This window comes from Triturus cristatus, chromosome 5_1 (assembly GCF_964204655.1).
Source record: "Triturus cristatus chromosome 5_1, aTriCri1.1, whole genome shotgun sequence".
In the NCBI taxonomy this organism is placed as follows: domain Eukaryota; kingdom Metazoa; phylum Chordata; class Amphibia; order Caudata; family Salamandridae; genus Triturus; species Triturus cristatus.
Genome location: NC_140587.1, coordinates 838,036,500 through 838,048,667, shown reverse-complemented (window position 1 = coordinate 838,048,667; position 12,168 = coordinate 838,036,500). Strand labels below are relative to the sequence as shown.

Genomic DNA, 12,168 nt, shown 5'->3' with positions numbered 1-12,168 from the left:
AGATGTGTCAAAGCATACATCTTAAGTCTTTTATCAAAAGTTGGTATCTATTATTTTTATTTAACCATAATAACTTTAATCATTTTGTTGATAGGTAATCTACAAGGAATATTGATAGAATCAGAAAGCAAGCACAGTTATTTATTTTATCTCAGCAAATCTGCAGTTTACATTGGTATATTAAGTCATTTAAGATCAATGGTTGTTCTATACTTGAATTGTTGTTCATAAATTAACCGAAACACAAAGTTGCATTAGGGATAGGATAAAACAGTACCTGGTAGGTGATTTCATCAAAGCAGAGAATACAATATTCATTGTCACATGTATTAAGTTGTTTCATTTTCTTTTGTTGCACTCCAATTTCTAACATAGATTTCTTTTGTTACTTCTGATATAACACCCAAAACATAATTTATCTTGAGGAATAAATGATGTAGATAAGCATGCGACATCCCTCTTGGTTAGAATTTCATGATAGTGTAATTGTTCCAAGGTAGATTCACTTAAGATCTTAGCTACAGCTGAAGCTCATTTTGAAATGGCTGTGGGGTACGAGGGTGTGCGGGGTGTTGTTTCGTTGAACATTCTTGCATTTTAAATTAAAATTAATAACAAGTAAGCACTTTCAGACAAACTCACTTAGTCATTCAAGGGTTGTGCCCTACCGCACCCCTTGAGACTTTTAGAGGTTTGGCCACGCAGCAATTATTAATTAATAAGACATAAACTGTATTCTGTTTAATAAGTAAATTATTGCTGTAGGACACTTCGAAATAATACTGAACCTCCAGCTAGAACAAATCTCCCCATGTGCACCTATTGACAAGGTAACTACAAATGCAGGGAATGGTTGTTGCCATTTCGTTTGGATGTCATTAGATTTTCATTCAAATAAATGCATCATAAGATTCGACAGGTGCACAATGTAGCCAGCTAACTAGACTCGAATATCGAGAGTCCAGTTAATTATTTCTTGTATTTACACATATTTTCTTAGTGGAAGCATGATGCCCTATCCACACATATGCCTTAGCCACACACCAGAAGTAAGTGCAGGCTCTATCGTTGAAACCTGCTTTTGCTTCTAGAAACTAGGGGACAAAATGCCAGCTGCAGCTTGACCAGTAAAGATTTTTAAGAGCCGGCCTGAGTACGAATAGATCACTTCTTAAAAATCCAAATTGAAGTGTGTTGCAATCCACCATACCTCATCAGTATTGCATTACAATAAGGTCATTTTTATCATAAATTCAGATATTTTTCCTTAAGGAAAACAGGTCTGCATTTAAGTAATAAAATGTCCATTTAAAAAAAGAGATTTTGAAAGTTGGCAGTGGTCCTCTCGACTACTGCACTCTCTCAAACTAATCTTTTTTTTACATTCAAAAAGGGGAAGGGATCCCACAGCAACCTCTTCCCCATTATTACTGGGTTATCCCCCAGCTCGGGTAATGCTACATTGCTGGTATTTCAAAGGTATTCCCTAAACACGCCCCTTCCAAAGAACAATTCGTAATGCATCTCTTCACTCTTTCCTTTCCGATTTGATAATCTATTAGTTGTTTTAGGGCATGCCAAAAAGCCATTTAGTGGTTGCATGCCCTGTGATTTAGTGAATCACGAGGATGTTGATCAGTGTCGGACAAGCCTAAAGGGCAATAAGGCAGTGCCTGATAGGCTGGTATGACAGACCAGTGTGTAGGCCGTGTTTTTAGCAGTTTGTGGTCCAATGTATTGGCCAAGTGGACCAGGTTTCACGACTGGGTTCCCTGATATTACCACAAGCATTACCTGCAGCAAGCGTAAATGTATGCAGTCTCCTACACCGTACAAAATACCAATACAGCTTGTCTTTACAAGCTCAAAACTGGCCTGATTTGCAAATGTTGGCCACTTTTTTAGTTATCTGATTTGCTAATGTGGGCCACTGGTATTTTGGTGTCAGGCCTATCTATTTCTCCCAGTCCGACCCAGTTTATGACTGCTACATGGATTTGCATACCAGCCCCTAGACTGCATAACTTTCTGTGAGCTCAACCAACTAGTTGCTGTCTAATTTCTCTACAGGCACCCAATAGAGGATAGAGAGATACTTTCACAGGAAAAATAGTATTAGGACAGAAGAAAGAATAGCACAAACCCCAAATGAAAAGGTGAGGGTATTTTAGCAAAAAACTACTTAATTGCCAAAAAAGCAGCCACAAAAAACACGGAAATAATAGAAAGTCCTGGGGGGCTCAGAGTCTTTATAACCAGTCAAGGAGGAGGTGCCTAGTTTGAAAAAGAAAAGATTGAAAATATTTTTGAACAGCCAATAACCTTGCAATATGGGGGCCCATGTTATTATTTGTGTGACAAGAACTGAAGGGTCTTGCCTGTAGGGAGGACATTCAAACATGTAGCTGACACTGTGATGAGGAAGACAGACACAGTGGTGATGAATCACTATCTAACAAAGTGCCAGCTACTCAAGTCATCCTAGTATGTGGCTCAAGAGATATCAACTACTTAGCTTGAACTCTGAAGACATTGAACATTTCTCTACCACACTGATTTGTGACAATTACAGCCATACTTTCCATCGTGTTAAAATAGGAAGAAGTGGAGAGTAATTAGAATTCAGAATCAAGTACTTTACAGCTGACTTGTGTATTTTCAATATATACCCAGTAATTATAATGTTCGCATACAGAATATGAAGGCAAATGCTCTTGTTCATACTTCCCTGTCTAATACATGCAGTTCTTTGTTTCTTACTAATCTAGTCATGATATTTCATTTGAAAATCTTACATGAATCGGTACAAAGGAGGGAGAGTCACAAAAATATTTTGCAAATTGTATCTTCATTACGGACGTGAAAATAAAAACATGTCTAAGCTAAGCAGCCCTACCTGCAATGTCGTCTTGTGTGCGTGACTTGTGCTGTGCACAAGCATTTACCCAAAGCACAGGCAAGGTGATTGCTGTACGCTGAATTCCTTCTTTCACGCCTTTGGTAGGATTGTAAAACAAGCCCTTCAAAGATATGGTTTCAAAAGTCCATATTCTATGGTGCATACATACATGGACAAATGTCTCTAAATTCAAAGGTCCCTTTGGCCTTAAACCACGGGATGCTGGGGGCCAAGGCATATGCCTTGGCTGTACACTCCTGACCATGAAATGAAAGGAGAGTGACAACCATAGCTCTCATGGTTACTACCAAGACTTTTAGGAACTATCTACAAGGCATTTAATGTATCTAAATGATGCAATGCAAATGTTTGTTTCAAAGTTGTACTCAAAAGGTAAAATCAATATGTGTGCACATAACTAATTTGACAATGTGAGATCATCTGCACATGCTTGTCATCCATCAAATGACACAGCACATGTGAATTTGCCAGTCAATCTTAAGTGTGACTGTAATGTCCAGACACAAGCCTAATGATCATTTTGCCATATGAATCAATCTATACCTCACTAAGGAAATCTAAATAGGACAAAACCTTTTTGTGGTTGCTCTTGTTTCCCTCTGGGAATGTGTGGGCCATTTGGGATTGATTGTTTCATTGGAGCAGAAACAAGGCATATGGCTGGTATTTATTAAGAGTGGTGTGAGAAAATATGATGGACTAGATAGACACCTCGAATAATTGCCAGTGGCTGAAATAAATTCATGTGCGACCCCCAACAGCTGCCGATACCTTAGACTCTCCGCACTCCAGTCACACCAGCCTCCTGATCTACTGGAACCACGTCAATGATGAAGACACCATCAAAACCATGAACACCATCCACTCCGGCTCACCGTCAGACCCCTGCCCCCACCACATCTTCAACAAAGCGAGCTCCATCATCGCACTCCAACTCCGAAACATTTTCAATAGCTCATTCGAGACTGCCTTCCCAGAAAGCTGGAAACACACAGAGATCAACGCCCTACTCAAGATACCCAAGGCAGACCCAAAGGACCTCAAGAACTTCCAGCCCATCTCCCTGCACCCTTTCCCGGCGAAAGTCATCGAGAAGATCGTCAACAAACAACTGACCCGCTTCCTCGAAGAGAACAACACCTTGGACTCATCCTAGTCCAGATTCTGCAGCACCCACAGCACCGAAACCGCCCTCATCACCGCCTCCGACGACATCAGGACCCTGTTGGAAAACGGCGAATCCGCGGCCCTCATCCTCCTATACCTCGCGGCTGCCTTCGGCACTGTCTGCCACCACACCCTACGCACACGCCTCAACAATGCAGGGATCGACGACAAAACCCTGGACTGGATCACCTCATTCCTCACCGACCGAACCCAGAGAGTCTGCCTCCCTCCATTCTGATCTGAAGCCACCAAGATCACCTGCGGCGTACCCCAAGGATCTTCCCTCAGCCCGACCCTCTTCAATGTCTACATGACACCGCTCACCAACATCGTCCGATCGCACTACCTGAACATCATCTCATACGCCGACGATGCCCAGCTGATCCTTTCCCTCACCAAACACCCCGCTACCGCCAAAACCAACTTCCACGAAGGATGCTTGTTTTCCCTCCAGGAAAGACCTGGCTTGGCAGTTTGGGCTGGTCTGATCCCATGAGGAATAGGGTCAAGACTGATTTGCATATGTCTGGGTCTGAACTGGGGTGGCGAGGTGAGCTAAAGAACGATGATGAATTCAACCCAGATCTGTGACTGGGGATGAGTGTCTGAAAAGTTTCAGCACTCCGTCCATCATCTTCTTGTGTTTGCTTTGTTCGCCCTAAGTTGGCAGGGTTTACCCAGATGTGGGTCGCTTGCTCACTTTGGCACTGGATTAAACCTAGTCTGGCTGATGAGGAGTGTTACCCTAAAACCAGTTTCAGGATGCTTGTTTTCGGTCCAGGGAAGACCTGGCTTGGCAGTTTGGGCTGGAGTATTCCCATGAGGAGCAGGGTCAAGACTGATGTGCATATGGCTGGGTCTGCACTGGGGTGGAGAAGTGAGCTAAAGAAAGATGATGGATTCAACCCAGGTCTGTGATTGGGGATGAGTGTCTGAAAAGTTTCAGCGCTCCGTCCATCATCTCCTTGTGTGTGTCAGCATCAACCCTGGGCAGTGCATCAGTAAGCACTTTAGTAAAAACTTTGGACCCTAGTACTTTTGCTTTGAAAAATTAAACACTGGTCCAAAAGCACCCTTCATTGAGGACAATAACACTGTCTATGAAACATTGGCCAACAAAAAAAAATTGAATAAAAAAATTACAAACTTAACACATCGTCTGTGCAGTTATTAATAGTTCAATTTGTCATGAACAAAAAAAATCATTTTTCTACCTACAAAGGTCCTTGATTTTGTGTGAACACCTGAAAAAATATGCAACTGAAATATCTCTTGAATGATTTTAAGACCTTTCATATATTTTTGCATAATTTCACTATCTATGCTCAGGCTTGTTTAAAAATGCATGCTAGCACAAACAATGAAAATAATAGAGTCTGCGTAAGCCCTTGCTTGCCTGCTCTCTGCGTTATACATCCATTGTTCCCTTGTCGGAACAGATTTGCTGAGTTTCAAGTTTTTTTTCTCAGTGCCTTTTTTGCCTCCATATCACTGGCCTCGAATACAGAACAGACTGCTAATGCAATCCTGCTGATTAAGGTCAGACTCGTGCCATTATAATGCCATTTCTTGATCAAATCTAACTTCCTTTGGCCTCTGGACACGGATGGCCTTTCCTTTCCTTGAGGCTAGAATTCTCCTCCTGTCTCTTTACAGACTTGAATTATAGACCACATCTTCACTTTTGTGCCCAGATTAGCATACACTACTGCTTCAGAGATAATTGTTTTTGTCGTACAAACCTGCTTGCAAGGGAAATTATCGAAGAGAATTGTATTTCTGGATGGTACCGAGTTAATGTCACATTCATTTACTGGAATCTCTTTCAGCTTGCAAAAGTTCTAATGATCCCAAATATCTTCTTTTCGAGCACATCACAGACGAGGAAAGTGCTGAAGCCATAATATGCTGGGAGAAAGCTATAAAATGCGGGGATGTAAAACAGCTGAAGTAATTACTGTGACTAATTATCCATCCAGAAGATGGTAAAGTGCTGGACGGCAATAGGCTGCAAGATCTGATCACCTTAATGAGGGGTGATTTATTATATAGAAAATATGCAATAGGCTGACCTGCTCTAACCTTTACCTCTCAGCAAAACAGTTGCAGTTAAAGACTTTTAAATGAAATTTATGAAAGTCATAAAATAATTAAAAGCGTGATTACCTTTATGAAGATTGTCGGCGCTATTGCTCTCTGTTTCCGGTAAGTGAAACCTTGGCTGTCAGGGTGACACCGAGGACAATCCTCGGTTTCCCAGTTAATTATTTTATCATTAGGTTTGTGCAAACGTGCTTCCTTCCAGTCGCTTCAAAGCGCTTTGCTTACCTCAAATTGATTGGCAATAGGGCCCTTTTTATGAGTGTGTCAGAATTTTAGAACCCATGAGCAAACCCCTTGTTTGCAAATGGGCCAGAATGCGGAGTTGTATGCTATTGACAGTAAATACCTGGTGCAATAAAGACCTGACTGTTTATTACATTTTAGCAGGGCAAACATGCCAGAATTCAAAATGGTTTCAGTGTACTGTGCTTACCATAATATACAGATTTTGATCAGTAAGCACCAAAATCTGCAAATTATTCCTCAGTTTGGGGTTTTTATCAATGTGATAATTATTGCATCTGACTCTGGCCTCTCGTAGTCCGGCCTACAGTGATTTGGATTGTCCGGTTAAGTGCACAGTGTAGGATAATGCTCTTGAGTAATCCTACAGTCAGAGATGAGCAGCAGAGTCAGAGGCAGATGACTCAATGCAAAAGAACACAGTGGGCAGTGTTTACTTGGTGGAGAAACAAACTTGATCAACTTCTATTGGACTCTGGTTATTCAACGTGACTTGTTGCTGCATTTATGGGTCTTGCTCTTACTCTTAAAATCAGATGAATAGTTTATTTTTCAGCTTAATTATGAGGATCGGATCATTCAGCTGTGCATTCCAGAGTGTTCGGCACAGGTTTAAGCCATTTGTACTTTAAATGGCAGACAGTCATTACCTTCAATTTATGAAAGTTGGAACTTGAAATATAGTGCAGGGTCTGCTTTTTCTTGCATTTTAAGATCTTACTTTAAAACATTTCCTGTCTATTGCATAGACTTTTTATTTCAATTTTGGTTTCTACTCAGAGCAGATTGAAGGAATGTAAGGCATGTTGGATATGGCTTCTTTTTACCAAATAAAAATTGATTTTATGGCCTGTGTTTGTGTTAATGAATCTTCTATGTAGGCCCTTTGATAACGATTCACCAAAATGCCTGTGGCAACAAAAGTGGCATCACATATCCATTGGTCAACCAATTACATCACCGATGCTTTGGTTCTTCAAGCGTCGAGATGCCTTTCTTAAAATATATTCTCTCCCGCAATATAATATGAGAACCCCCTTAAGAAATGCTCTTCTTTTTCTTGGAATGAAGATTGGAGTCGACATTGCACTACAATGGGCACGTCTGGGATTTCATTCTTTGTCAGATTTCTTAAGGGAGGGGACATGGCTGTTACCAGGAGAGATGCAACTTATTATTCCAGGGAATTTCATGCTACTTGGCTCGTATGCTTCAATCTTTAAAACGTTGCTACAAGTGGAGCCAATAAGCATTGGTTCCTCCAATCAGTTATGGGACGATCTGTTTATAACTTCTAGGACGAGGAAGCCAGGGGTATGGAAACGATTCTTAGCACAATATACTGAGGACGAGCTTAGCCAAAAAGCAATTAAAAAATGGCAAGAACAGGAGAATCATGTCCTTACTATCAATACTTGGAAAACTATAAATAAACTGAATTTCAGTGTTCTTCGAGGATCTAATTGGAGAAGAATGCTATTCTTCAGTAAATGGCTCCTGTATCGTACTCCTGCTGCCATTGCTAAAATGTTCGCTAACACCACTGCCACCTGTTTTAGATGCCAGCAATATACTCCCGCAAACTGGTCCCACACTATAGCTTACTGTGTTAAAATCATGCCCTTCTGGAATGAGATATTTGAATATTTGCAAAAGTATTGTGGGATTCTGATTACTTATAATGTTAAATTAATATTGTATGGATACGATTCTGATCTTGGCTTGACACAACAGATCGTTAAACATTGCAATGGCAGTAGCAAGGTCATTGGTGCTGCAAAACTGGAAGTCAACTCAAGTTCCTCTTTTTAACGCCTGGTTCCAAAAAATTCGGAATGTTAGAAAGACTGAAATGCGATACGCACAGCGAATAGGTGGGATTATGCAGTTTAATAGAATTTGGAGTCTGTACTTTGAGTAATGATCGATTCTTGCATTTTGTCAATTATTTTCTTCATGTTATTCTGTATTTTTATTTTTTGCTCGCCAATCTATGCAATTATTTTCTTCATGTTATTTTATATAACTATTCTCTGTTTGCCAACTTATGTTATTGTCAGATCGTAACTTTGTCACAAGAATTTCAATAAAAAATATATAAAAAAAAAAAAACAATTACATCACAGCAGTGTTTCATTGCAAGATTATTTTTAGTGGGTTGAGAAAGTCCGAGCTATGAATAAAGAAGCCTTTAAATTCTTTGTTTATCTTGTTACATTTTGCTGTGTCAAAGACAGGAGTAAAATGTCAGGCTACATTTCCTGACAAATGGCTGCTTATTCTTTTAATATGGGATTCAGGTGTACTTTTCTCTGGCTGCATAGTGGGAGGAGTTTTTAAAGTGAATTATGTGACAATCGCTCCGGAGTGCATGGAGTGTGAAAGGAAAGGCTGTAGGATGTATTTTTTTGCAACAGATTACAAAACGTAAATTCCTGTAAATTAAGTGTATCCATTCAGCTGTTAGGAAAGCAAAAACATTATTATTTGTAGTTCTGAAGTGTACTTGAAGCAGAGATTTCAATAGGATCAAAACAAATCAAGAAAATTTACTTGGTGATGGTCAAGTGATAAATATTCAAAGCAACCCAATTTCCACACATTACCATTTTAAGTTCTATATAGTTTTTTCATGAAACAGTATGTCCATGCAAAGTTAGTGGACGTTTCAAAAGGAAAATGTGCTGTCTGCAAATGATATATAAAGAAGATATCACAGCACTCTGACTATAGTCCAGTAAAGCAATTCATTCCAATGAGTCCGGATCACAATAATTTCAATCCAAATTCTGTTTATTGCATGTAACATGAGTTCTTCAATGACAAGGTAACATCAAGAGGCACAGCCAACACATGTTTCACTTGCATGACTTCTTCAAGGCTGCAAGATTGTAAAAAACAATAAAAGCAGTCAAAAACCTGTATACAAAGTCTGTGTTAGTTGGCAGGAACTAACATACTTATTAAAAGTGGAAGACAGAGCAAGGAAAAAAAATATCCTTAAATTATACCCATAGTCATGACACCCTGGTATGTGACTGTGTGAGAAAAAGAGGGTTATTAAGATTGGCGAAAGAGAGGATATTATTCAAGCACTCCTAAGTGCAGCGAAACCAAAAGATCAGAACCTGTCTGTGCCAGGTCAAAAAAACTGTATAGCATGAAGATGTAGGTGTGTCAGACACCCATCACTTAAAGATTACACATGGAGTCAAAATGCTGGAAGAGCACAAACCTCTTATTGTGATTGATATCACAAAATTCAGTGGGTATAGCCAAATATTTGTAAATGGTGATTCCCAAAGGGAGTGAGTGTGGGTACTAGGTCTGATGGCCACTAGGAGCTGTCCCACATGTTGCTGCTGTTGCCAAAGATCAGTACTTTCATCTTGTTTGTGTTCATTTGCAGGCAGTTGTTTTTCACCCAGTCGGCGACGTTTAGCATGCATCTGTGGAAGTTGGTTCTGGTGGTGGTGGAGTCATCGGTGAGGGAGAGGATGAGTTGAGTGTCTTCTGCATAGGAAACTATGTTGAGATCAATGGATCTGACAATGGTGGCCAGCGGGGTCATATACATGTTGAAAAGCTTAGAGCTGACGGATGAGCCCTGGGGGACACCACAGGTGATCTCCTTGGATTCAGAGGCGAAAGGTGTTAGGTGGTTCCTCTGGGTTCTTCCAGTGAGAAAGGAAGAAATCCTTCTGAGTGCATCCCCTTGGATGCTGATGTGGTGGAAATTTTCAATCAGTGTGTGGTGGGATACGGTGTTGAAGGCTGCAATAAACAAAACTTGGATTGAACTTATTGTGATCCTGATTCATTGGACTAAATTAACTTACTGGACTATATTAAGAGTGCTGTGAAATCGTCTTTACATGTGATATGAGCGGTGGTCTTTTGGAACCATCGCCCGTTTTGACACCATTGGTAGTAGGTTATCTGATATCAAATTGCACCATGCAATAACACTTTTACGTACTCCAATTTAAATAACCCACTTAAATGTGTTTTACAGTAGGAAATGCAATCTTGTTAACCACTACTACTGCGTTATTTGCAAATTGAATTGTGCTAAAAAATGATTGTTGGAAAATGCCCCTTTTTGACATGGTCACCCCCATTATTTTGCCTGGTATATGATTCAACTTTGACTGAAGTGCACTGGTTTCCTGCTAACTAGGACCCCAGTGCCAGTGTTCTTTACCAAAAACAAGGTAACTTTTCAAATTCTTTAGCACCTCTGTAAGTCCCTGTTTAATGGTACCCCTGGAACCTAGTGCATAGGTACTAAAGAAGGACCCTCAGAGCTGCAGGAATGTTTGTGTCACTCTAATGGACCCAGAACCAGACTCATGCAGACTGCCATCACAGGCTTCATGAAATGGTGCACTCCAAAGTGAAAACAGGACATGGCCCATATTGTGTGCCCCATGTCCCCTAACAATGCATGTGATATTTGTAAGGGGAAACGTCCTTTAGGTCGAAGCCAAAATCACGCTCTGCCTTCACAGCGCCGTTAACAGAACAAATGCATCTTTAGCACGCAATCGTTCTGCAATCAAAGACGTAACAATGACTTGCTTTAGGGTGGTGCAATGGTGGAATGAGGTTGGAATTTACACCTTCCCTACTGTTGCGCAGACTGGAGTTAGAATAGTATATTAAACTATTCCAATATCCAGCGCCCCCCTAAGGCAAGTCATTAAAATGACTGGCATGCAGAACCAATGTATGCTTAAGACGGATTCACTCAAAGGACGGAGTTCCTAAAGCATGCGTGAAACACGCAAGTGGAATTCAGTCATACATTTATTTTTAAATCACTCCGACAACAGGCCTATAGCCGTTAGGCATGGTGCATTATATTATATGTGAGGACATATCACCATGAACAGAAATGCCCCTGTGCTGCCTATTTCAGTTACTGGATAGTACAAGTGAACAAGCAAGCCATTTTGATAACAAGTGCTGGGCACTTGTCATTACGAGTTCCCCTGCGACATGATGGCTTCACTCAAACCGATGGTGGTTAGTATCAAATACCTCATTCTAATAAATTAATACTGAATCCAGTATTGGAATTTTTATTACAATCACCCAGAGGTTACCTCAGAAGTGCCCCCTGAAAACGCACTAACATCTTGTGTTCTGGCTCACTGATCTTGGCCAGCTTGCCACCACAGGTGCGTTTCTGACCCACTGGAGGTGAGAGGCTGCACTTTCTTAGACCAGAACCAATGCCTGCTCTGACCGGAGGTGTTATTACTTGTTTTTGTTCATTTTTTTTTTAAAGAATTGATGACATGAGCAACCACATAAGAAAGCTAAACCTGTCTCCTGCCTAAGTTAAGAGAGGCTACTGCATGTGCCATTTTTGTATACTCCTAATACTGTGCATTAAAAAACTTCAGACAGCAAAACACATAAATGTCATTCCTCCCGACTCATTCTCTTAGGCAAATTCAAGCTTATTTAAATGCATTTATTTTGATGCAAGTTTGTGGCTAAATATCACCTAGAATGTCCACTCTGATCCAAAACCAATGAACAGCTTTTTCCTATTTCACAAAAATAAATACATAACAAGTGACAAGACAGTTAATCAATATCATATTAAAAGGTGTACAAAGTATAGGAAAGAGACAACGATGTCCATACAACAGGAATAACTGATGTATTTTAAAATGTAACATGTGAGTCTACCAACTAACTAACTAAATGCCTTTTGTCCTACC

The 12,168-nt window shown here is 40.3% G+C and overlaps 1 protein-coding gene across 5 annotated transcripts in view; it reads right to left on the bottom strand.

The window, feature by feature from the left end:
* LOC146831538 (cadherin-7) overlaps positions 1-12,168 on the bottom strand; it is a 278,421-nt gene that overhangs the window by 190,874 nt on the left and 75,379 nt on the right. The window lies entirely within an intron of this gene.